The 27,122-nt window shown below is 40.3% G+C and overlaps 1 pseudogene; it reads right to left on the reverse strand.

The window, feature by feature from the left end:
• Nucleotides 1-587: 587 nt before the first annotated feature.
• Nucleotides 588-26,475, reverse strand: LOC108542622 (peptidyl-prolyl cis-trans isomerase A pseudogene; annotated as a pseudogene).
• Nucleotides 26,476-27,122: the final 647 nt, after the last annotated feature.

The raw sequence follows: 27,122 nt of genomic DNA on the forward strand, positions 1-27,122 counted from the left end.
AACGTTTTTGATCTTAGATATAATTCTGAAGATAGAGTCACCTTCTGTAGTGAATTTTTTTTTTTTTTTTCTTTTGAGACAGTGTCTCATTTTGTTACCCAGGTTGGAGTGCAGTGGCATGATCTCGGTTCACTGCAGCCTCCACCTCTCTTGGGCTCAGTGATCCTCCCAACTCAGCCTACTGAGTAGCTAGGACCACAGGCATGAGCCACCATGCCCAGCTAGTTTTGTTATTTTTTGTAAAGATGGGGTCTTGCTATGTTGCCCAGGCTGATCTTGAACTCCTGGCATCTAGTGATCCTCCCCCCTCGGCCTCCCCTAGTTCTGGGATTACAGACATGAGCCACAGTGTTCATCTGTAAGTTCTTATAATTTGTCGTTGTTATTTACTTCTTATTTCATAGTCATAAACTTAGGCCTGCAATCTAGCTAGGCATGGAAGGAAATGAGGAAAATATGGAACCCAAAGGAACTGAAGTGAGAACACAAAGATTATAGGATACTATGAGCAAATGGAGTGGAAAGGTGCTCTCCTGAGCTGCAGAAGGAATGGTCTGGTGGTTAAGGTAAAACACAAGTCAAATTTATTACAGTTGTCCACAGTCAGCAATGGTGATCTTCTTGCTGGTCTTGCCATTCCTGGACCCAAAGCACTCCATGGCCTCCATGATACTCATGCCTTCTTTCACCTTGCCAAAGACCACAGGCTTGCCATCCAACCACTCAGTCTTGGCAGTGCAGATGAAAAACTGAGAACTATTTGCGTTGAGTCCAACATTTGCCATGGACAAGATGCTATGACCTGTATGCTTCAGGATGAAGTTCTCATGATCAAATTTCTCCCCATAGAGTGACTTGCTGCCCAGTGCCATTATGGTTTGTGAAGTCACCAGCCTGACACACAAACCCTGGAAGAATTCTGTGAAAGCAGGAACCGTTATAACCAAATCCTTTCTCTCTAGTGCTCAGAGTATGAAAGTTTCTGCTGTCTTTGGAACTTTGTCTGCAAACAGCTCCAAGGAGATTCTGTTTAAGGGCTCGCCGATGATGGTGATGTTGAAGAACATGATGGGGTTGACTATGGCTGGTGGCAGAGGGCTCTGGGAGGCATCTGTGTCTGCAAAGCCGAATTTGTATTAATTTTATGTTGTCTCAGCATTCATTTTGAATATAAGTTGGAGTTTCTCATACTAGAAGCAGGGCTTAGACATTTTGACACAGATTGCAATTCCTCCAAACTCTACCCCTTCCCAGTTCCTCAAGGTGGGTCAATCCAGATATGTGCTTTATACAACTGCCTCCTGGTGACCACCTTTTTATGGCATGGCTAGATGCAACCTACTTGACTTACCCCACTGACCCCCCACACCGTGGGTGGACTGCCCAGATATGCCACAGTGATCACCTCTCGGTCACAGTGTGATTTCATGGACCTCGTACCTGCTTGCTATAAACCCACCAATTAGAACTCATTGTGAGAAACCTGCTTGGATAGCATGCTGGACCAGAATAAAGACTTTGGCCCAGAGGTCTCTTTCTCTCTCTCTTGCTATCCCCTTGCTGGTTAAGTGTGCATGTTCCAGACAGCTTTCCCCTTTCTTTTGGCCCTGCAAGGCGTGCTGTCCTCTTCCCTCTGGAATCTGTTAGTAATACACTGCTCCTCTGTGTTTCATCTGACCAACACAGCCGTCGTAACTTTTGTCCTGGTCAGGGCCCTCCTAGAGTCTGGCTGTCTTGGTAGAAAGAAATTGGACAGAGTTTACACAAGAGTCACAAGGGTATCTGCCAGTATAAGCAAGTTTCCTGTGGGAGGGACCCCTGGACGTGGGTCAGACACTTAAGCGTAAGGATTTGAAAGGGTCCTGTGAAAGGCACAGTGTAAACATCCACGACCACCTCCCCTGGAACTCCACCTGGCACCTTGCTCTAGCCCAGCCCTACCCTGCCCTGCCCTGTCCTGTCAAAGCAGGGATAAAGTTTATAGCCACTCTCCTCAGAGAGGCCTCAAGACCAAATTAGAGGAAAACATAACACCGTCTCTGGTGGGTAGAGACTTAAACAAAATATGGGTTTGTTAGGAAGAGAGGAGTAATAGATGTTGAATACTCAAGCAACAGAGCTTGCTACACCTCCTTTCTGTTTTCTTTCCTCCATGGTGAATTCTTTCTTTCTGTACTTTCAAACTCTAGTGGTAAAAAATGTGCCATTGTGCCCAACTTAAAGGATCACAGACATTCATGCAAACATAAATCTAGTGCTGTCAAATTAGGAGGAACTAAAATAAAAAATATTAATTCGTTTGGAAATATATAACGAAAATAAGGATGGCAATCTATGACAATCACTGCTAGGCCCCCCAAAAATAAATCAGTTCTATATTTCAGATGGATGTTAATAGACAATTAATTTGACAAAACAGAGGATGTTTTTAATCATCAGTGCAATATCACTACACTGACACTATTTAAAAATCAAAGCATATTGTACTAGGTTCCTACTAATTCACTTGACGCCATAAGCCAAAGGTAATGAATGTAGTTTTGTGGATTATAAAACAAAACATTTAAAGATAAGAGTGCAATTTTGTTGTCAAATAATGTTTGTTGGCACTTGCCTTGTTAAACCAAGTCCTTAATTCTCCCAAGAAATTTACAGACTGAGTTTCTATCAACTTACAATACACAATTTTTGGTACAAGATTCACTTCTAAATATCAGGACGCAATGAAATTTCACAAACTTGAGAAACAAAAATTGCATTGTAAAAAACTTACAACTAAATCTAGAGGAAAATGTTTTCATATGCTCAGTTCAAAGTCCTTAGTGTGTGGTGCTGTGTGATGCCCTGCTTTGTGTTCGCTTTAGTACAAGGATGTCCTGAGTGACCTACCTCGAAGCTTCCCCTGGCATAGGAGTAGACTGGATTTGACTAGACAATTCCCCCATGAACACAATATTAAATCTGTTTCTAATTTGCCCAAAGGTTTCTGCAACAAAAGTCTCTTTCTTCCCTGGTTGTTTTCTTTCCTGGAAAATTCAGGGGACTTACCATGGGTACTTCTTTGCATTATGCCTGGCTATTAGGAGGAGCCAATTACCAATTTTTTTTTTTTTCTTTTTTTTCTTTTTTTTTTTTTTTTTTTGCTGAAGGTCAGATTACTCATTTGAACCATATAAAGGCATGTTTGTTTCAATCCATACTAAAAAGGTGTTTAAAGAGTTAAGGGGACAGGCAAGTAAAAACCCAGAGCAAAAAAAAAACGACTCTAGGATCTATTTTTTAACTCAGAATCAAAATTCCCCTTTTTCCCTTTTTATTTCTTCCAGATTAATTTCTGTGCTAGCTAACTTTTAGAAACTTACACATAAACATTTACTTAATTTTAAGGCCATGCCGTAATTTAGTGGACACAGATATTAAGCATTTGCTGGATTTCATAGTAAATCTACAACTCTTATCATTTCAAATGTTTTTAAACACTAAATGAAAACATAATAAGAGTATAACATGCCTCTCTTCTAGATTGTGCTATATGCTGAGACATCTGAATAACTGCATTGCCTCAGTTACATTTTATAACATCTTCTCCCCAAATTATTTAAACACTCTCCAAACCCCCTCTACTCCACTGTTATTTTTCTATCTTGGTAGGAGGTTTGAAGTATGACCTCAGGGTACTGTGAGGTCAGATCTTAGAGAGACTCTTTCCAGCCCAGTTTCAGGAAGTACCCATGCCTTTGAAATCATAGGATCACAAACACCAATCTGGAATACCATTCATTATCAGGGTTAATGACATTTTTAGAGGTATTTAGATAACTGAAGGAGAAACTTGGAAACCAGAGGAATGGGGGAGGAGGTATAAGGAGTAATAATGGCTGCTTATCATATCCATGGCACCAAATAACATATTACAAACATTATTCCATTTTAATTGTTACCTATGAGGTCAGTATTATTTATTCCATAAGTATTTTGGAGGTTAAGTATATTGACCAACAATTACCTCAAATATACTCTTAATCTTCTTGAAAGTAGAGATATCTTGTTGTTCCTCCCTGTATCTTTGAAATTTAGAACCTTGGCACATAGTAGGTTCTCAATACATATTTATTGAATAAATAAACACATGAAAGAATCCAATGATCAAAGTGAAAGAGCTGGGATTAAAATGTGGGTCTTTCAGGTCTTGCAATCTATTCTCTTATACTCCTTCCACTACATTCCATAGCATCCTCACAGAGTAGGAATGGCTGTCCTTCCCGCCTGTTAATTTCAATGCTGAGGACTCCTATTGGCTCTTCCCCCTGTGGGCGTGGCTGGAGAGGCCAATGGGCAGCAGCTTGCATCTACGGACTCTCACTTTTGATTTTGTTTAGGGTATCTTCCAGGTGTTTCTTCAGAACGTCTTGAATTTTTGCCGTGTCTGGGTTTTCTGTTGTAGGGAAAATACTAAATTGGGCATTACAGCAGAGGGAAACAAGCTGGCGGTGGGAGCGGATAAAAGAAAATGACGACCGCTCCAAACCTAAGGAAGGTGCAAGGAGATGACACAAACTTTTGAAATAACATGAACACGTGGGTTTCCTTTTTCTTGTGCAACTACTATTTGTTAGCAATCCTCTCGATTTGCAGTGAATTGGGGGTGAGAGAAGAGGAGCAAATCACACAGTGCAAATGAATACATTAAGATGCAGATGAGGTGAATCATTCTTTTTTCAAAGCAGAAGATCAGGTCCCATGTGAGCAGAAATAATAATAATCCTTGCAATCGAAAGAAGCAATATTATTTGTGTTATTGATGACAGGGTTTGGTGGGAGGGAAAGATATATAATGTCTTTACTTCTGTCCAAGTCACAAACAGGTAACTTTCTAGTCTTCTGTTCGGAATTCCATGAAGCAGAATGTGAAGATTTCTAGCAATTGGTTGAGATTTCTTTCTAAGGCAAAGCATGAAAGTGAAGTAGAAGTGAAAGTGTTGCAGCGAGGACAAAGCACCAGGGCTTACACAGAGCACGAGAGGGCTTGAGATTCTGGCTGGAAAACGCCATCCCTATCATGGAGGGAGAAACAAACCCCTGAGTGTGGCTTGTGTACAGGAAGCAAGAGGCTGGCTGCTGGGGAGGAAAGCCAACAAGCCTCAGTGCCAGTGAATGCTGTGTTTAAATCTCTACTAAATACAGTCACGTGTTTTAACGTTGGGGATATGTTCTGAGAAATGCTTCATTCGGGGATTTCTCTGTGGTGTGAACAGCATAGAGCATACCTTACACAAACCAAGATGGTATGGTATGGCCTACTACACACTTAGGTTATATGGTATCCTAGGCTGCAAAGTTGTATAGCATGTTACTAAACTTAATACTATAGGCAGTTGTAACACAGTGGTGTTTGTGTATCTAAAGATAGAAAAGGTACAGAAAAATATGTAAAAGATAAAATATGGTACACCTGGCCAGGCACCGCGGCTCATGCCTGTAATCCCAACACTTTGGGAAGCTGAAGCAGGAGGATCATTTGAGGCCAGGAATTCAAACTCAGCTTGGTCAACATAGAGATACCCTGTCTCTACAAAAGAAAAATTAAAAAATTAGCCAAGTGTGGAGACTGGGCTACTGGGGAGACTAAGGTGGGAGGATTGCTTGTGCCCAGGAATTTGAGGTTGCAGTGAGCCATGATCGTACTACTGCACCACAGCCTGGGTGACAGAATGAGATCCTGTCTAAAAACAAAAATACACCTGCATAGGATCCTTACCATGAATGGAGTTTGCAGGTCTGGAAGTTGCTCTGGGTGAGTCAGTGAGTAAGTGGTGAGTAAATGTGAGTACTGTACACTACTGTGGACTTTATAAACAATGTACACTTAGGCTACATTAAATTTATTAAAAATTTTTTTTCTTCAGTAATAAATTAACCTTAGCTTACTGCAACTTTTGTTTTATTAACTTTTAGTTATTTTTAACTTTGTGATGCTTTTGTAATAGCACTTAGCTTAAAATACGAACACATTTTACAGCTATACAAAAAATGTTTTATATCTTTATTCTATACACTTTTTTCTATTTAAGAATTTTGAAAAATTTTTAAACTTATTTGTTAAAAATGAAGACACACACACACTGGCCTAGACCTACACAAGGTCAGGATCATCCATATCATTGTTTTCCACCTCCACATCTTATCCTGCTGGAAGGACTTCAGGGGCAATAACACTCATGGAGCTGTTATCTGCTTTGAAAAGAATACCTTCTCCTGGAATACCTCCTGAAGGGCCTGTCTGAGGCTATTTTAGAGTTAACTTTTTAAAAAATATGTAAGTAGAAGTAGTACACTCTAAAATAACCATTAAAAGTATAGTATAGTAAATACATAAACCAGTAACATAGACATTTACTATCTTTATCAAGTATCATGTACTGTATATCATTGCATGTGCTATACTTATTTTTTTTCTTTGAGATGGAGTCTCGCTGTGTTGCCCAGGCTGGAGTGCAGTGGTGTGATGTACTATACTTTTATAAAACTAGCAGCACAGTAGGTTTGTTTACACCAGCATCATCACAAACATGTGAATAATGCATTGCACTACAATATTACAAAGGCTACAACATCACTAGGTGACAGGACCTTTTCAGCTCCATTAAAATCTTATGTTGTAAATGTTGTCCGTCATTGACTGAAACATTGTATAGTTGTTTTGTGGTTAGAGTAAGCCCTTAGCATCTCTAACCCATCATTGCTAATTTTGTGCTTGCTATGGTTTGAATGTTCCCTCCAAAACTCACGTTGAAATTTTATTGTCATTGTGATGGTATTAAGAGGTAAAACATTCAGGAGGTGACTAGGTCATGAATACATAGCCCTCATGAATGAAAGAATGCCATTATTGCAGGAGAAAGTTAGTTATTATTGGAGCGGGATTTTGATAAAAGGGTAAGTTCAGCCCAATTTCCTATCTCTGTCTTTTTTTTTTTTTTTTTTGGCAAAGTCTCTCCCTTTTGCCTAGGTTGGAGTGCAGTGGTGCAATCTCAGCTCACTGCAACCTCCACCTCCTGGGTTCAAGCAATTCTTGTGCCTCAGCCTCCCAAGTAGCTGGGATTACAGGCGCATGCTACCATACTTGCCTAATTTTTTGTGTTTTTAGTAGAGATGGGGTTTTGCCATGTTAATTGTACTGTTTTAGGCAGGACTTGAACTCCTGAGCTCAGGCAATATGCCCACTTCGGCCTCCCCAAGTGCTAGGATTACAGGCATGGGCCACTGCACCTGGCCCCTATCTCTGTCTTAAGTACTTACTTTTACGTTCGGCCATTAGATAACAGAACAAAGGCTCTCACCAGATGCCAGTACCAGGCTCTTGGACTTCCCAGCCTTCAGAACCACAAGCCAAATAAATTTCTATTGTTAATAAACTGGGTATTCTGTTATAGCAGTAGAAAACAAACTAAGACTGTGCTCCAGAAAAACAGTATAAGATGTGCCCTCAACTGACATTGTCATCCATGTGGCTTTTACGGATGACGCATGCTCATCTATTTATTTCTATTGTATAGAGTTAGTCTTACTAAATATGTGCTCTGCTCTGGTGTTTCCCTGCTGCTGAAGCAGTGTGTGTGTGTGAAGTCAAGAAGCACATGAGTATGTTTTTTAATTGCACAATTAAGGAAATCATTATTTAAAATATTTCTCCTCTTAATTTTAGTTGCTCAGAGGACACTGCTTTAGTCTCCCCTCTTGAATTACATCTTTTCCCATGAAACTAAATTTCTTCCTCTATATAATGGGGAATAAAATAATTGTTAGTTTGCTTGATACATATTACCTTCTAATAATCAGTAGCTATAACAATAATAATGACAATGACAGTATGGGTTTTGTGGGGCTGAAGCCTTTCAAAAGCAGAACATACAGAATGGACAGGTGCTGCTGCTTTCTGCAGAACAGAGAAAATTTTCCTCTTGGACAGAAAAATTGAAAGCTGACTTGTCTTCCATAAAAACTGTGCTGTTAATGACTTCTCAGCACAATGGTTTTACCAGTTTATGAACAATTTCTTTTTCTGAATATAATACGTTTTCACCCCAAACACAATAACTATATACTCAATGAGAATTGTTAGTTTGCCATTATGGTTTTCGACAGACACACTCATTAATTCACTTGACACAACAATTTCTAGTCAGGTAACATCACTGTGCACCATGTTTGAACAAGCCTACACATTTTGCTTAGCATAAGTGAGCCAAGCAAGAGGAACGGATGGGTGGTATCTCCTAGGATTCTTCAGAGTTGTTATTCATGTATATTATTACTGCATGTTTCAGAGTAATCTTGTGTTTAGCCTTTCTTTAGTTCTAAATGTGTTATTCTGTGCTATTACCTTTTTTAAAGATTGTACGCGTATTTAGATAACCATGAGCCACAAGACGTTGAAAAATATGTGAACAAAATTGCTTGAAAAAATGCACATACCAGTAACTTTCACCCAGCCTCCCCTACCACTCACCACCTGTTCCCAAGATTTTTCTTTGTTAATTTGCATTTGATGTATAGTCTGTATTTATTTACTTTCCATTTATGCTCTATTACTTATTTAAACTTGCTTTCAATGGTCAATTGATGTATTTTCTATCTCTGGAAATTGCTTAGGTATCTTGCTTTGGTTGAGGTAGAACACATCATAATTTTCCAATTAAAATTCACGGCAATATTTTTCATATAATGGTTCTCCAGAGTATCAGGGTTTACACGAATGAGTTAAAGTCTTTAAGTGAAGGATAGGCTAGAGAGTTAAACACTCTCTATAATGTGATATGTTCCATCAACTCCAAGAGCTGAAAACCTTGGAGAAGGGAGAAAATAGAAAGAACACATAGTTGTCTCTTGACCTTGGGTCAAGACACCACACTCTGGTATTCCTCTTACCTCTTCTCATTCCAGTTCTTCTCAAGCTCTCATACTGTCTCTTCCTGCCTTTCATGACTTCAAAATATGAGCGCCCCAGGCAGTGGTGGGCTGGTAAATATTTGATAACTGTTTGTATTGGAAGGAGGGGGACCATGATGTGTAGTGTTTGCCAATTTTCATGGTTCAAACATGTCCACTATGGCTGATTCCAAGCTATTAGCATGATGTCACTGAATGGGGAGTTGAGAAGAGACATGCTCAATTACAGGGGCTGATTACTAAACCCTAGGGTCAGGGTGAGCCAGCTCCAACTCACCACTAGACGTAGGGTTTAGTAATCATCCCTGCCTTTTTTTTTTTTTTTTTTAAATTTGTAGTCATTCCCTGGGTGATTTCAGCAAATTCCATGGCTTTGAATACCATCCATATGCTGATGAATCCCAAATTAGATCTTATGCCCAATCTATTCCATTTGCACATATTCATATCCAACTGTCAACCTGACATCTTCATTTGAATGTCTAACAGGCAAGTGAAATTTAGCAAGAACAAAACAGATCTCTTAATTTCATCCTTCCTTGCCTCTAAGTCTTCAGCATATCTCAGTAAATGGCAGTACCATTCACCTGATCATTCAATTCTAAACCCTCAGAATTACCTTTGACTCTTGTCTTTCTCTCATACTGCATGTCCCACTCATTAGCAGGTTTTATTAGCTGTGCCTTTAAAATTTGTCTTAACTCACACTGATGCCCAATCACCACCTCCAATCTCTGCCATGTAATCTAAGCACAATTTCTCTCCTGTGATTGCATCCCTGCCTCCATTCTGTTCCTCTATAGTCAATGATTTAAAGCAGCCTCAGTGAGCCTTTGAAATGTAAATCATATCCCATCCCTCCTTTGCTTAACACCCCCCAATTAGCTTTTGATCATATTCAGAATAAAATTCAAACCCTGCCACCTCCCCTAAGCCTTTACTAGTTCATTGGTTTTGCTAGTTCTCCAGTGTCAGCTCTTTCCACTCTGCCTTTTGCTTACCCTGCTTTAGCCACACTGACCTGCTTACCACTATCAACACACCAAGTTTGTTCTGGGCTCCAGATATTTGCATTTCTTTACCCTCTGCCTCTGCTATGGTTTGAATGTCCTTGCCAAAACTCATGTTGAAATTTAATGGCCATTGGAATGAAATTGAGAGGTGGGGACTTTAAGAGGTGATTAGGTCAGGAGGGCTCAGGATTCACATTGTTATCATGGGAGATACAAAGACTGAGTTCAGACCACTTCCCTCTCTTGCCTAATGCACTTGTTTCTTTCTTTTGCCCTACCACCATGAAATGACCCTCACCAGGTGGCCTGGCAAATGCTGGGGCCATGCCCTTGGACTTCCCAGTCTCAGGAACCACAAGCCAAACAAACTTAAGAACCATAAGCCAAACAAACTTATCTTGTTTATAAATTACCCAGTCTGTGACATTCTGTTATAGCAGCAAAAAATAGACGGAGACATTCTCTATCTCATATCTTCACATCATTTGCCCCATTCAGATATTTTACTCAAATATTACCTCTTAAGTGAGAATTTCCTTAACTGCCACATCCCAAAGAGTCCCTGTTGCCCACCTCTACCAACCTAATACCTCTCTATCTTCTTTCCATGCTTAAATTTTCTTCATAGCACTTGTTTCTATGTGGTTTATATCATTTGCTGATTTTTTTTCCATGGGGGCAGGCATTCATCATGTTAAGTGCTAGATTCCATACACCTATAGAGGTACCTTGCACACAGTAGGTGCTTAATACATAATTTGATGAAGAAATAAAAAAAAAAGAGAAGTGAAACAGTCTATTCCCACACAGCTTACCGTTCATATCAGGGGCTGGCAAACTTTTCCTGCAAAGGGCCTGATAGTAACTATTTTAGGCTCCGTAGCCGTATGGTCTCTGTCATAACCATTTAACTCTGTGTTTGTAGCATGGAAGCAGTCACAGACAACACTTGAAGGAACGAACATAGCACTGCTCCAATAAAACTATAAAAACAGGCATGGACCAGATTGGGCCTTTGGGCTATGGTTTGCAAATCCTGCTGTTGGTGAAACTGATTGAACTATTTGGCTTCATGAATATGACCTTATTACTCCTCTGTCTTCATCACCATGACTCTTCCACTCCAGGAACCTCTTGCTCAGAATAACAAAAGTTGCAAATATCTTTGGAAAAATTTATTTGAATGAACATCATACTGTGGAACCTTTCATTGAATTGTAACACATGAATTTTCTCTCCAAGACTCTTCAAAATTCCTGTCTCAAAATTCTTGCCTTGCTGTGTCTACCAGTCCTAAACTACTATATCTCAAGCTCCTGCAATGAAAAACTTGCTTTCAACCAAGCCTTAAAATATCATCATATTCCAACTTATATTTTCCCACTCCGTGGCTAAGATGGTCAAGGTAGTGATCTCCCTGAGTGCAGTAAGCAATTAACTTTAGTTATGTGTGCTAGAATTTTTAAGGAGTCCACCATAGCGAAGGGCTATCCCAGAGGAAGTTATCATGTTGTTTCTGTTGTTTTTGCTATCATGACTGCTTGGCCTCCAAATTAAAGGACATACTAATTCATTCATTCATTAACAAATATATATATATATCCAGTTGAGAGCTTATTACGCATGTGCCCTCATACCAGTTAATCTTGATAGACATGTGTAAGTAAAAACCAGGCAACTTTGCTCTGTGGAAATATGATAGAAAAAGATAACCTTTCCTCCAGTGATTAATGACATTTATGTTTACTTTCTTAAACTTTAAAAAATTGTGTCACTAGGGATTTTGACAGGGTAAGAAATATTTACTCATTAAAATCAGGAGCTTCTTGGTTTCTCCAGTCTCCTAGGTTCAATAATCCACAAGTCTGTAACTCATAGTGCATACATCCAAGAGTTTTCTGGAGAAATGCCAGGCATGGCTGAAACAGCAATCTTTTGACCATAACTACTGGGGGGGGAAAGCAGCTCTTGCTGTAATCATCGTTCATAAAAACTCTGGAATTTACTTGCACAAAGAGCTCATTGAGAGCTGACAGTTCTGCTACAGCCATTCCTTTCTTTCCAAGGAGGAAGCATCAGAAAAACGAGTGGCCCAGCTTGTGCCATTTCTGCAAAGGGAGTGTTCAAAAGTCGGCGCCTTGGATATCAGCAGGCTTGGCTTCCCAAATGGGTGGAGGTAGCAGTGTGGTCCTGGGGAGAGTGCCCGAGACTTGAGTCAGGGCCTAACTCTGCCAACCAGGGCAAGTCACTGAGCCACGCAGGGCCTCCATGTCCTTGCCTTGGAAATGGACTGGGAAAACAGTAGCATCTCACTTACAGGAGGCTCATGTTCGTCAGCCAAGAAGATGGAGATTAAATTGTTGAATAAGTCAGAATCTCTTTACCAGTGCTAGCTGCTGTTATTATTTCATTAAGGCAGTGGTTAGAGTTGCCATTTTAGCAGTTTTACAAAAGACTTCCCTTTCGCCCCACCCTCAAAAGTCTTCCCCATAGTGCCAGGATTTCTGTCAACAGAAAAGCAATCTTTCTTTATCCTATTTATCCTCTTCTTGTTTGGACTCTTTTAAAATGCAAGCACCTCCCCAAAGGCATAATACATCAAAGTAATTCATACTAACACAGATGTGGCTTCTCAAATGCTTTGCTTCTCTCAGGAGGGATCGGGTGGTTAAGGATGGATGATGAAAAAAAAAAAGATTACTAAAAGTTAGGAAAAGTCATTTTAAAAGGAAGAATACCCACAGAATAACAGAATTGCCTTAGCCTTGCAGATTTAAAGGATTAATGGTTTTTGAAGTGAAATGTAGGCAGGTTCCTTTTATATAAAATAGAAAAAAATCAAAGCTGTAGTGGGAGTCTCAGAGTCTCACCCACCATCTCAACCTCACACTGATCCCTCTACAGCCCACAGGCCTCCCTGGAATCCCAGGGCTCTGAGAAACAGTTTGAAAACCACTGCTGGTTTAGCCTCCACATTGCACAGCAGAGGGAAAGTGACCTCCAGGAAGAGAGATGGAAACAGCCACTCTTCTAACCAAGTGCTGGTGGCCCTACATAAGAACCAAGGAATAATAACGAATATTTATTGAGATCTTACTAATCCAAGGCTCTTTGGGTAAATCATATGCATTATCTGATTTAATCTCCAAAACAACCTTATGAGGTAGGTACTAGTTTCCTTCCCATTTTACAGATGAGGAAACTGAAGCTTAGAGAGGGTAAGAAAGTCAGACTGAAGCCAGTTACTCCCTTCTGTCATATTGTTTTTGAAAAAAACTTTTATTTGTCCCTCTCTGCCCCTTGGCACCACAGATGTGAGCTAGAATTTCTTTAGAACGTATATTTAGATTTCAGTAAGAACACACATTGTTTTTAGCCTGGATTGATATTTTAAAAGAGGAAGGAACAGTTTGAATTAAAATAGAAAGTTCTTTTGTGGGTGTAACAAGTGAGTGAGCATGCAGGCTTAGGCACACGATGAGGTTCTATTTTCCCCCTGTGTTGCCAACTCTGGGTCGTTATTATTTTCTTTTCAAACCTAGCATAAGCTTACTGAATAAATGAAGAGGGGGAAAGTTGACATACTGCAACTAACAAAATACCCCACTTTAAAATCTGAAATTCATAGCTGGACCTGGTGGCACGTGCCTGTAATTCCAATTACCCAGGAGGCTGAGGCAGGAGAATCAGTCACTTGAACTTGGGAGGTGAAGGTTGCAGTGAGCCGAGATCGTGCCACTGTACTCCAGCCTAGGGGACAGAGTGAGAGTCTGTCTCAAAAATAAAATAAAATAAAATAAAATCTGAAATTCTGATGGAAGAATTACTCTGCAAAGCAAAACATTAAGTGCTGTTACTAGAAAAAAAGAAAATAAACCTGAAACTAAGCTCATCATGGAAACTTTTAAATGATCTCTAAAAGAGAGAAAGAGAAGGAAAGAAATCCAGTGAACAAGGACATTCTTCTTTCAGTTTAAATGGCACCAGAGAGAAGTGAAAAATATTTGATTCTCTCACTGGCAGGAACAGATAACCATTTTTGTATTAGTCACCAGCAAAGTCATCATTCACTTGGTTTTAACAGTTTCAGAATTATGAAATAGTAGTATTTGAAGACTTTGAACATTCTGTTCCAAGATGAGCCAGCCTCTCTTAGAGATAGAAAGATGAAAAAAATGCAACAACTGACAGGCAGGCAGCTCATGCTGGTTTTTGAGTTATTCGTCTCATTCTTGTCTATTTGCAAGAGCTTGTTGTATGTTACAGATGCTGACCCTTGGCTTTGGCATTACACATTTTTTTGAATTTTTTTTGTCAGTTGATTTTGTACCTGGCACATTTTCCAGGTAAGGGATTTTTATCTGTTTATGTTCAAATATTTCAGCTTTTTTTTTTCTCTCTCTTAAGTTTCTGGGATTCCAGTCTCTGTTAAGAAGGTGTGCCTCATCTCTAGATTGTACATACTCTAGGTTTTCTTACATGATTTTTTGTTTCAGTTTGCATTTGAGCCTTCATTCTTTTCTTTTCTTTTTAAAAATAGAGATGGGATCTAGCTCTGTTGCCCAGGCTAGAGTGCAGTGGCCCAAATATACCTCACTGCAGCCTCAAACTCCTGGACTCAAGCAATCCTCCTATCTCAGAAAGTAGCTGGGACTACAGGCACATGTCACCATGCTTGGCTAAATTTAAATTTTTTTGTAGAGATGGGGGTCTCACTATGCAGCTTGGACTGGTCTTGAACTCCTGGCCTCAAGTAATTCTCCCACCTCAGCCTTCCAAAGTGCTGGGATTGCAGGCATGAGCCACTGTGCCCACCTCTGAGCCTTCATTCTTTATGTAATTTATACCATTTTGTATTGTGTGAGACAGAGGTCTACTTTTATTCTCTTTTTGTGACTTCGTAGTTGTGTTAGCATCATTTATTAAATAACCCATTCTTTTTTCCTTGAGTTGAAATCGCACTTTTGTCAAGTGTTAAATTCACACCTGCATGGTGTGGAAGGGGCTTGAAAATGTCCTTCCCCTCTGGGACCCTCACCCCTAGTGGCTTTGATGCCTATCAGAAGATCAGCTGAGGCTGGGCGCAGTGGCTCAGGCCTGTAATCCCAGCACTTTGGGAGGTCGAGGCAGGTGGATCACGAGGTCAGGAGACGGAGACCATCCTGGCTAACATGGTGAAGCCCCGTCTTTACTAAAATTACAAAAAATTAGCCAGGCATGGTGGTCGGCACCTGTAGTCCCAGCTACAGGGGAGGCTGAGGCGGTAGAATGGCGTGAACCCGGGAGGCGGAGCTTGCAGTGAGCCGAGATCGCGCCACTGCACTCCAGCCTGGGCGACAGAGAGAGACTCCATCTCAAAAAATAAATAAATAAATAAATAAATATTTACACATATATTGAGATATCTTTCTGGATTCTCTATTCTGTTCTACTAACCTATTTATGCCTCCAAAGTACTATGTGTATTTTATCATAATGCCTTTTTAAAGGTGCCCTCCCCAATTACTGTTCTTTTCCCTATCTTCTTGGCTATTCTCAGGCATTTATTGTTCTATAACAATATTAAAAATCTTACTGGTGTTTGTGTTAGACTGATAATGTACGTCCCTCAATCCCTACGATATGACTACTTCCTAGTCCATTGAACCTGTGAATGTTATGTTATATGGCAAAAAGGACTCTGTAGATGTGATTAAAACTAATTATTGTGAGATAGGGATATGATCCCAAATTATTCCATGGATTCTAAGTAATTACAAAAAATCCTTATAACAGGGACAAGGGGAGTCAGAGGCAGAAAAGAAGGTGCTGTGATGACAGAAGCAGAGATCTGAGTGACTCATTTTGAAGGTGGAGGAAGGAGTCACAGGCCAAGGGATACAGATACCAGGAGCAGCTGAAAACAGAAGGAAATTGATTATTCCCTCAGAGCTTCCGGAAAAAATCAGTCTTGCTGATACCTTGACTTTAGCCCAGTGAAACTGATTTTGAACTTTTGACTTCCAGAACTGTAAGAGAATAATTCTGTGTTATTTCAAAGTTACTAAGTTAGTGGCAATTTGTTATAGCAGGAATAGGAAATCAATAGTGTTGAAATAGAATTTATGTTGCATTTGTATATTAGTTTTCTGAAAACTGACACTTTTATAGTATTTGTTTTTCCATTCAAGAACATAGTTTCCTTTCCATTGTTCAGGCCGTGTTTTACTTTCTTCAGTAAAATTGTGTGTGTGTGTGTCCATATGGGATTTGCTTTTTCTTGCTAAATTTATTCTGAAATATTTTACGTTTTACCATTGTTGTGAAGGAAATATTTTTCCATGTTTCTACTTCTATGTACTTCTTGTTAAGATATGGAAAAAACTGACCGCGCGCAGTGGCTCACGCCTGTAATCCCAGCACTTTGGGAGGCCGAGGCAAGGTCAGTTAGAGACCAGCCTGGCCAACATGGTGAAACCCCATCTCTACCAAAAAATACAAAAATTAGCTGAGCATGGTGGCATGTGCCTATAGTCTCAGCCAATTGGGAGGTTGAGGTGGGAGAATTGCTTGAACCCAGGAGGTGGAGGTTGTAGTGAGCAGAGATCGTGTCACTGTACTCCAGCCTGGGCAACCCTGTCTCATAAAATAAACAAAGAAATAAAAGATATGGAAAAAGCTATTAATTTAAAAATACTTAAGATAACTGTGTTATCTTAGTATTTTATTTCCTGTAGTAGGTTTTTACCAGAGTCACTTGAGTGGTTTTTTTGTTTGTTTTGGTTTTGGTTTTAACAATCACACCATGAGAAAAGCATGAGAAAAGCAAAGTGTTTTATTCTTGTTTTCAAATGTTAGGTCAATTATTTAATACTGTTGTATTAATGTGATTGAAATCTCTTCTAAGCCAATATTTAGTCATGACGATGGTGAGCATTCCTGTGTAGTTTCTGTTCAATTCAAATGGCTTTAGCCATTTGTATGTATATATACATGTATATACATTTTGTGCTTTGGGATACTATTGGCTATTGGTTTGGTAAATAGCCTTTTATATTAAACAATTTCTGTAACTTATTTTATTCATTAGGTATGGCTGCCATTTTACCAATTTTTTATTTTATTATTTTTTTTAGACAAGATCTCATTATGTTGCCCAGGCTCGTCTCAAACTCCTGCCTCAAATGATCCTCCCATCTCAGCCTCCCTTATAGCTGGGATTACAGGTGCATGCCACCATGCCCAGCTTTACTAAATAAATTGTAAGTACCTAAAGATATGATCATACATCCTCCTTCAAAATATGGTATAATAGATTATACTGATAAACTTCCCGGTACTGAACCACCCGTATTTTCGTGGAAGAAGTCATGGTTTATCTTTTTTTTGATACATTATTGGATTCTAATTAGAAATGTTTTATTTAGATTTCTTGAATCTATATTCATGAGCTTGTCTATAATTTTCAATTTTGTCTTATTTTTATCAATTTTGATTCAGTTAATTTTGCCTTTATAAAGTGGATTGGGAGCTTTTCATCCTTTTCTATGGCTTACAGTAATTTAAGTAAAAGTAGTATTGTCAGTCCTCTAAAGGTTAGATAAAATTCAGCTAGAAATTCATGGGCTTGGTGAATTTTCAAAATTTGTATTTTCCTTCTCTTCCCTGACCCAATATTCAACACCTGGGGTTTTCTGATATCATGTGAGTATTTTCATTCTAGAGTGTCATTTGAATTATTCTTATAAATCTTCCATTTCAAGAGCCCTTGTTTACACTTACCTTATCTTCAGTCAGAATCTCTGCAACTCTGCAATATGTGTATATACATGTATAAGGTTCATTGCTTACCAATCACTCTTCTATATCTTTTCTTATATTGAGATTTATAATATATTCTAATTAATTTGATGTTTCATTAGTCTCTTCCTATTTTCCTCAAATAGAGTACATTGCCAATATAATGGTTTTCTCTCTTTTACATCTCCATGTATTTATTTTCTTTCACTCTCATCAACTAAGGAAATAATTGCTGGGCATGGATTGGGTGGCAGTCCTTTTCTTTCAGTATTATGTGAGGATATGTCACTGTTTTCTAGTTTCCAATGTTTTAGGTGTGAGGTTTGATACTGCCTGTCTAATATTTTTTTTCCCATTGCAGGTAAGTTGTTCATTCTTTCTGGAAGCCTGTAAGATTCTCCTCAACTTTAGAGTTCAAGGTTTTTATTGGGATTTGGGTAAACATGTGTATTTTCTCAGCAACACTGAATTCTCCTAATGACTAATGATGTTGAGCATCTCTTCATGTGTGTATTGGCCATTTGTGTGTCTTCTTTGAAGTGATGTCTGTTCAAATGTAATACCTCATTTGAATTAGTTTGTTTGCCTTTTTATTGTTGGTTATGCTTTTGTTGCTCATTTGAATCCATGGCTTCCCACCATTTTCTGGATTTCTTTTTTTTTTTTTTTTTTTCAGACAGGGTCATGCTCTATAGCCCAGGTTGGACTGCAGGGGTGCAATCTCGGCTTACTGTAACCTCTGTCTCCCTGGCTGAAGTAATCCTCCCACCTCAGCCTCCCAAGGAGCTGGAATTACACATGTGCACCACCATGCCCAGCTCATTCTTGTATTTTAGTAGAGGTAAGATTTTGTCATTTTGGCAAGGCTGGTCTTGAACTCCTGACCTCAAGTCATCTGCCTCCCTCGGCCTCCCAAAGTGCTGAGATTACAGGCGTGAGCCACCACTCCTGGCCAGGATTTTTTTGTCATAAGTCATCACTTCAGATTTTTGAAGAGAATGTACAGCAAATGATGAGGTTCTGCATATGTCATAGTTCATGATGGTCACCAAAGGAGTGATTTTACCTTTCATGTTTATATTTTATCAAGAGTTGAAAAAAAGTACTTTATGACCTCAAGGTAGAATGACAATCTGATATTTGAGGCTGAGTGAGAGGAAAACATTAATTCTCAGAGCTCTGAATTACATTTTGAAAAGATTGCTTTGGAAAGTTCTTGGACTCTAAGGGAGTCAGGGTAGAAGTGGGTAGTACAGTTAGAAGTACAGTTAAAGATCTATTCTAATAATCTAGCTGATAGATGAAGGTATTTGGATCGTAGCAATCGTGGAGAATAGAGCAATGGTGATTTGCTAGAATGAAGAGGACTTGCCATTAGATTGAATGTGGTAAAACAGAAAGAGGAGTCAAAGAAAACTTGAAAGTTATTGTCTTGAGAAACTGGAAAATGAAATTTATTTTTTGTTTAAGACAACTTCAGGAAAAATAGTTTGGGGGAAGAATCAAGAGTTCTGTTTTAAACATGTAAAATATGAGATTTCTATTAGATAACCTAATGGAGATATTGAGTAAGCAGCTGGATCTCTTAGCTAGAATTCAATCAACAGTATAGATTAGAGATAAAAATTTAGAAATAGTCATCAGGTAAATGGCATTTAAAGTCATGATCCTGTGTGAGATAACCTGAGGAATGAGTCTTAATATAGAAGGCAATTGCCAGGCACAGGGGCTCACGCCTGTTATCCCAGCACTTTGGGAGGCTGAAACAGACAGATCACTTGAGGTCAGGAGTTTGAGACCAACCTGGCCAACATGGTGAAACCCCATCTCTAATAAAAATACAAAAATTAGCTGGACGTGGTGACACACGCCTGTAATCTCAACTACTTGGGAGGCTGAGGCAGGAGAATCACTTGAACCCGGGAGGCAGAAGTTGCAGTGAGTGAGCTGAGATCGTATCACTGCACTCCAGCCTGGGTGACAGAGCAAGATTCTGTCAAAAAAAAAAAAAAAGCAAGAAAGAAAGAAAGAGAGAGAGAGGGAGGGAGAGAGATAGAGGAGAGAGAGAGAGAAAAGAAGAAAGAAGGAAGGAAGGAAGGAAGGAAGGAAGGAAGGAAGGAAGGAAGGAAGGAAGGAAGGAAGGAAGGAAGGAAGGAAGAAGGGAGGAAGGGAGGGAAGGAGGAAGGAAGGAGAAAGTAAAGAAAAAGAAGGAAGTGTCAATTAGGTTTAGAGTAGCTAAGAGGTAGAGTCAGTTGATCTGGTAGTCATGAGTAGAGTTAAGGACTGTTTGGCTGCCGTGGTGACAATGAAAATCTAATTGGACTGGGATCAAGAGAGAAGTAAGGACTTTTTTTCTTCTTTTAAGAACATTTCCTTTTATTTTTATTATTAATATTTGGATTTCAAATAATTTTAAAATCATTATCTTAATACCAAAATACAATGATATTCTGGTAGGTTAAGAAGTTAAATGAGTGCTGAATATTCAAAACACTTAAATAAACCTGTTATTTGAAGAAACTACAAACATACTTCGCTGAACCAAGTGTAAAACAGACTGTGATCTTCTGGAGTTCGCCTTGAAATATTGGTATAGAAAAGTGAGTAGTTCTACTCTGAAGGACAGCAAAGCAATGGGGTAATAATTGGTAGCGTGAGTGGAGAATTTTTTTTAAGATGAGAAATATTAGAGCATATGCAGTAGAGAGATAAAAATTGATGGTACAGGCCAGGTGCAGTGGCTCATGTCTGTAATGCCAGCAATTTGGGAGGCCGAGGCGAGGGAATCACCTGAGGTCGGGAGTTGGAGACCAGCCTGGAGTCTGGAGACCAGAAACGTGGTGAGACCCTGTTTCTACTAAAAATCCAAAATGTAGCTGGGCGTGGTGGCGCATGACTGTAATTCCAGCTACTCAAGAGGTGGAGGCAGGAGAATTGCTTGAATCCAGGAGGCGGAGGTTGCAGTGAGCCGAGATCATGCCAGTGTACTCCAGCTTGGACAACAAGAGCAAAACTCTGTCTCAAAATAAGTAAGTAAGTAAATAAATAAATAAATAAAAAGATTGTACAACAGCCAGATGGAGACAACTGTTGGAGCAATGCCTCTATTAGACGAGAAGGTGTCTAATGAGTATCTAACGCACAAGTGGCAGGGTTGACCTAAGACAGGAACAGATGTTTCTGCCAGAGTGGCAGAAAGAAGGGAAGCCCCTAAGTAAGTGTAAAGAAGCAAGGAGGGCCGGGCGCGGTGGCTCACGCCTGTAATCCCAGCACTTTGGGAGGCCGAGGCGGGCGGATCACAAGGTCAGGAGATCGAGACCACGGTGAAACCCCGTCTCTACTAAAAATACAAAAAATTAGCCGGGCGCGGTTGCGGGAGCCTGTAGTCCCAGCTACTCGGGAGGCTGAGGCAGGAGAATGGCGGGAACCCGGGAGAGGGAGCTTGTAGTGAGCCGAGATCGCGCCATTGCCCTCTAGCCAGAGGGACAGAGCTAGACTCCCTCTCAAAAAAAAAAAAAAAAAAAAAAAAAAAAAAAAAAGAAGCAGGGAGATTGTTTGCATCAGGGTAGGCGTGTGTTCTTGCACTTGATCTTCCAGTTTGGGCTCCACTGTGTCCTTCCATTCATCTATCGAATTGTTTTGTTCAGAAATCATGGTCTTTTACTCTTCAGAGCAGTTTGTGTGCTACCCTGGAATCTATCCTTTGTGCTCCTATTACTTCCAGAGTCAAGATACTGTCTTCCTCCTGCAGCAGTGCTATTTCTCTGGGCGTATGTTCTATTCATTTGTGTTGACCTTCCCTCTGAATGTTGGCTCCTTCAGAAAACTGCAGCCTCTCAGATGAGTTGTAGTTTTCTTTGTTGGCACTTTGGGATAAGAGCTTGTGGTTTGGGTACTCTAAATGGCAGGGCATGCAGCAAACGTTACTTCTGTTCACCTGTGGTACAAAGGCAGTCGGGTGTCAGTTCCTGCTGAGGAACCCAGAGGAAGATCCTCTCCTCTCACTCTTTATTGATTGATTGATTGATTGATTGAGACAGATTTTCACTCTATCACCCAGGCCGGAGTGCACTGGTGCGATCTCAGCTCATTGCAACCTCTGCCTCCCAGGCTCAAGTGATTCTTGAGCCTCAGTCACCAGAGTAGCTGGGATTACAAGGATGTGCCCCTACGCCTGGCTAATTTTTGTTCTGTTAGTACAAACAGGGTCTTGCCATGTTGCCCAGGCTGGTCTCAAACTCCTGACTTCAAGTGATCTGCCAGCCTTCCAAAGTGCTGGGATTACAGGCGTGTACCACCATGCCCACTGTGCCTTCACTCTTATCTTCTTAAAGGATGGGGGGTAGGGAAACCTCAACCCACCCATTGCCTAGCCTTTCCACATCTTGGGCTTCAGGAAGAACTGACACATTTGTGTTGGTTCAAATACCTGGCCAGGCTCTCATTAGGATCCCTTTTTTACTTGGTCCTTACTGGGTGCTCTTGCACGGTGATACTGACAGTTGTCCAACCCATGGGACCCTATAAGCTGCCAGGACATTGCCTGCTTCCAGTACCTGATAAGGTCCAGTAGCCATGTTACTAAGGAGGGTCAGTAGGCAGAGAGCAGTTGCTCCTCCACCTCCTTGACTTATAATGATAAGCCTATTATAAGTCAAAAATGCATTTAATACACCTAATGTATCAAACGTCATAACTTAGCTTAGCCTACCTGAGTATGTTTCCATACTCAGAGCTCTTGTTAGCCTGCAGTTGGACAAAACCATCTATAATACAGTGTTGAACATCTCATGTCATGTATTGAACACAACACACTAGAGTACAGTATCGGTTGTTTACCCTCGTGATCGAGTGGCTGAGTGGGAGCTATGGTTCCAAGATCAAGATGCCAGCAGATCTGGTGTCTGATGAGGCTTACTCCCTAGTTCTTAGAGCAGCAACTTCTAACTGTGTCCTCACATGGTGGGAGGGGCAAATTAACTCCCTTGGACCTATTTTATAAGGACACTAATCCCATTTGTGAGGGCCCTGCTCACATGACCCAACTACCTCCCTAAATGCCCCACCTCCTAATGCCATCAGCATGGGAGTTAGTATTTCAACACAGAAATGTTAGGGAGACACAACGTTTAGACCACAGCAGATGATTATTTAAAACATGGAAAAGTAGTCATGAGAAAATAAGTATTTACTGAATATATAAAACATGCCACATACTGTGCTAAGTACTTTACATCCATGATCTTATTTAAATCTCTCATAAACCCCAAGATAAGGGAGTAGATTGTCCCTATTTGATACAGGAGGAAACTGAGGCTTACAGCAGTTTGGAAAGTAACTTAAAGTCACATACAGTGGCAGAAGCCAGATGAGGAAGTTGGTCAGTTTCAAAACCTGTGCTTAACCACTACGCTACTTTCAACAGAGCACACAGAGGAAATCTAATGGCATGCCATGATTACAGTCATTTAATACGGAGACAAGTAAAGAATCATAATAGTTCATAATAGTCACTCTGTCAGGGTGGTGCAATTTTGTTTCGTTTTCCTCTGTTTTCCAAAACCATGCTTGAGGAAACATTTTCCTAGTGCAAAGCTTTTCATTGGTATGGTATTTTCTTTAAATGGAAGGAGACTAATTTTACCGTTTAAAAGTGGTATTTATTATTTATTATTTAGTTATTTATTCTCTCTTCAATCTCGTCTTTACCAGTTTTTTTTTTATTATTAACTTTAAATTCTAGGGTACATCCGCTGCACCACACAGCGCGCGTGCAGCCGTCTCTCGTACTACCTAGCCTTGTGGCCATGTTGGTGGCGCCACCCATCAACTCGTCAGCACCCATCAAGTCATCATTTATATCAATGTTAACTCCCCAATGCAATTCCTCCCCCCGTCCACTCCCCATGGATATCCCAGTGTGTGATGTGGCCCCTTCCCGAGTCCAAGTTTCCTCATTGTTCAGTTCCCACCTAATGATGTGAGAACTGCGGTGTTTGGTTTTCTTTCTTGTGATATTTGCAAGAATGATGGGTTTCCAGCTGCATCCATGTCCCTACAAAGGACGCAAAACTCATCCTTTTTTAATTGGCTGGCATAGTATCCATGGTGTATATGTGGCCACATTTTCTTAATCCATCTGTCACAGATGGGACGTTTGGGTTGATTCCAAGTCTTTGCTATTGTGAATAAGTGCCGCAAATAAACATACGTGTGCATGTGTCCTTTGTAGTAGAATAATTTATAATCCCTTTGGGGTATAACCCAGTAGTGGGATGGGCTGGGTCATATGGTACATTCTAGTTCTAGATCCTTGAGGAATTGCCATACTGTTTTCCATAAATGGGTGAACTAGTTTACAATCCCACCAACAGTGTAAAAGTGTTCCCTATTTCTCCACATCCTCTCCAACACCTGTTGTTTCCTGATTTTTTTAATGATTGCCATTTAACTGGTGTGAGATGGTATCTCATTGTGGTTTTGATTTGCATTTCTCTGATGGCCGAGTGATGATGAGCATTTTTTCATGTGTCTGTTGGCTGTATGAATGCTTCTTTTGAGAAATGTCTGTTCATCATCCGGTATGTTACTTTTCAAAAAAATAAAAGAAATTCCTTTTTCAATAATAATGAGATGGGAAATGTGGCCTTGTGTTTTTCCTGCGCTTTTGCACATTCTCTCTAGGACTTTTCTGTGGTCATGGAATAAGAACAGGCTTTTGGTTGCCTTGTTTGGAATGGGTGAGGCTTTACTTCATTCTCCACCTGAGACAGTAGTTTATTGCACGGGGCATTTTGTTTGCTGGGAAAAGAATTCATGTATGAATCATACCACTTAACATTTCCCTGCCAGCACTGTGTTGCATCTTTTAATGTGGCATATTCTCTTTTTTTTTTTTTGTTCTTTTCTGTTTTCGTTGTTGTTCTTCTTAAAAATGACAACTAACTTTGTTAAAAAAAATTTATGTTGAACAATCTCAAAGTTACAGACACTCTGCAAGAACAGCACAAAGAACATTTTCCCCTGGAAACAGTTGATAGTAAGTTGACTACCTTGGATAGTAAATATTTCTCCTGGATATGTTAGTGTGTATTTCCTAAAAACAGGACATTCTTTTACAGCAATACTATTTTTAAAATATGCAAGTTAACACTGTTGTATTACAGCAATTTAATCCTCAGACCGCATTCAAGTTTCATCAGTAGTCCAGTGAATCCATCACAAAGGATCCACTTGAGAATCTTTTGCTGTATTTAGTTGTCAATGATTTCAGTCTTCTGTCTGCAATGGTTAGTTTCTCTGTCTTTCCTTGACTTTTCTGACTTGGGTGCTTTTGAAGATTACGGGCCAGTTATTTTGTAGAAGTCACTCAATTTGGCTTTGTCTGATGTGGGACTCAATTCATTCAATTCATGCATCTTTGGCAGGAATTTCTCGAGTGACCCTTAATACTTTTTTTGTTTTTTTGAGACGGAGTCTCGCTCTGTCCCCCAGGCTGGAGTGCAGTGGTGCCATCTCGGCTCAGTACAATCGCTGCCTCCCGGGTTCACGCCATTCTCCTGCCTCAGCCTCTCAAGTAGCTGGGACAACAGGCACCTGCCGCCACCACGCCTGGCTGGTTTTTTGTATTTTTTAGTAGAGATGGGGTTTCACTGTGTTAGCCAGGATGGACCCTTAATACTATTTATTGGATCCTATCGGGGTGCACAAATTCAGTTTTCCCATAACGGCTGATTATTCACTTTGATCATTGGTTAAGGTGCTGTCTGTCTCTCTTCTCCATTAGGAAGTTATTCTTTTTCCTGCTATCATTAATATATACTTTATGTGGGAGGTTCTATGTAAATATTCCATTCTTCCTCAAACTTTCCATATACTAACATTATTAGGACTCATAGTTTTCTACTTTATTTAAGGGGTTATAATCCATTACAACAGTGATTCATTTTGATGTTGAAGCTGGTTTCTGTGTCCTTTTGATATATCTCTATCATTTCCTTGCTTTCTGACACAAGGTTCATACTGAAGTTTCCTACCTCACTCCTGGAATCAGGACTTGAATCCTGGAATCCTTGGAAACTCTCCAAGAAGCCCTGGTTTCTTTTAGTGGAGAAAGGTATCTAGAAGAGGAAATCTGGGCTGTGTTTATTACTGTGAGAGATTCTCCTAGTAGACAAAGTTGGAGGATATATGTAAGTATATAGCTATATAAACATATATGAAGGTATATACATATATATACACAAACACACATATACATTGCCATCTATATTTTTAATCTATCTGTATTGAAAACCATAACTTCACCCCAATAGTTTTCTTTTTTCCACATCTGTGACTCTGAACTCCCAACAGTTAAGAAATCTGGCTCCCATTATCCTTAAGTCTCCTTATTTGCTCAATCCCCCTGTAGGAAGCCAGTCTCCCATCAGAGCCACTGTCCCCCTTACCCCTCACACACCCTCCTTACCCTGTCCTTGCTCTGACCTGCCACCACCACTCCTCAGAAACTGTCCTTACCCCACTTTGACTCAGTCCGTGACATGCTGCTGACTCCCACGTGGACATCGTCCTCACCCCATTGGGGTTCTGGTTCCCTACCCAGGGCTATGTTCCATGCAGTTCCCCTCTTTGACCCCTTGGGCTGTGACTCCCTACACAAGGCACTTCCTGCTGTGGTAGTGTCATCCTTACCCAGCAGGATCTCCAGGTCCCCATACCAGTTTGCGGGCATCTTCCTTGGACTCTACACCTATGCTAGGCTGTCTCTCCATGGGGCTTTCCTCTTCATGATGCTGGGGTTCCCACCCCCACCACAGGCACCCCTCTTACCTGGAAGCCCTTCTTATCTGCTTAGGCTGTCTGATACACCAGGCTGTCCTCAATCATGAATACCCTCCTCACCCTCTTCAGGGGAGACACCTATGCTGGGCCACTACCCCTACTCCTGAGTGACCAACTTTCTCTGCCCTGCTGAATGGCACTAGGACTGAATTGTTCCAGTAGAAAAGGGAAGAAGACAAGGAGAAAGAGGAAAAGAAACATGATGTTTCGTTTGAGCCCTAAATCATCACCATGACCAACCCTGAGTCAGCACTTAAATTGACAGGAGAGTTGGCTTCTGATCAAGTATATTTTGGCAGACACCTCTAGGCAAGGAGCTAAAGGCCTACGTAATAAAGATCCTCGGGGGACAGGGCCTCCAGCTGGAAGTGAGGAAGCCCGGAGTCCAGTCCTGACCCTACCTTTTCCAGCAGTATTGTTGTTCTAACCTCTAGTCTTTTGTAGTATGGGGTGATAAGGAAATACAATAATCAACAAATAAGATGCCTGATAAGACTACCTTTCTCCAAATATACAATGTTGTTGTGAAGAGGAAGC

The sequence above is a fragment of the Rhinopithecus bieti genome, unplaced genomic scaffold (genome assembly GCF_001698545.2).
Source record: "Rhinopithecus bieti isolate Rb0 unplaced genomic scaffold, ASM169854v2 scaffold_19708, whole genome shotgun sequence".
In the NCBI taxonomy this organism is placed as follows: Eukaryota; Metazoa; Chordata; class Mammalia; order Primates; family Cercopithecidae; genus Rhinopithecus; species Rhinopithecus bieti.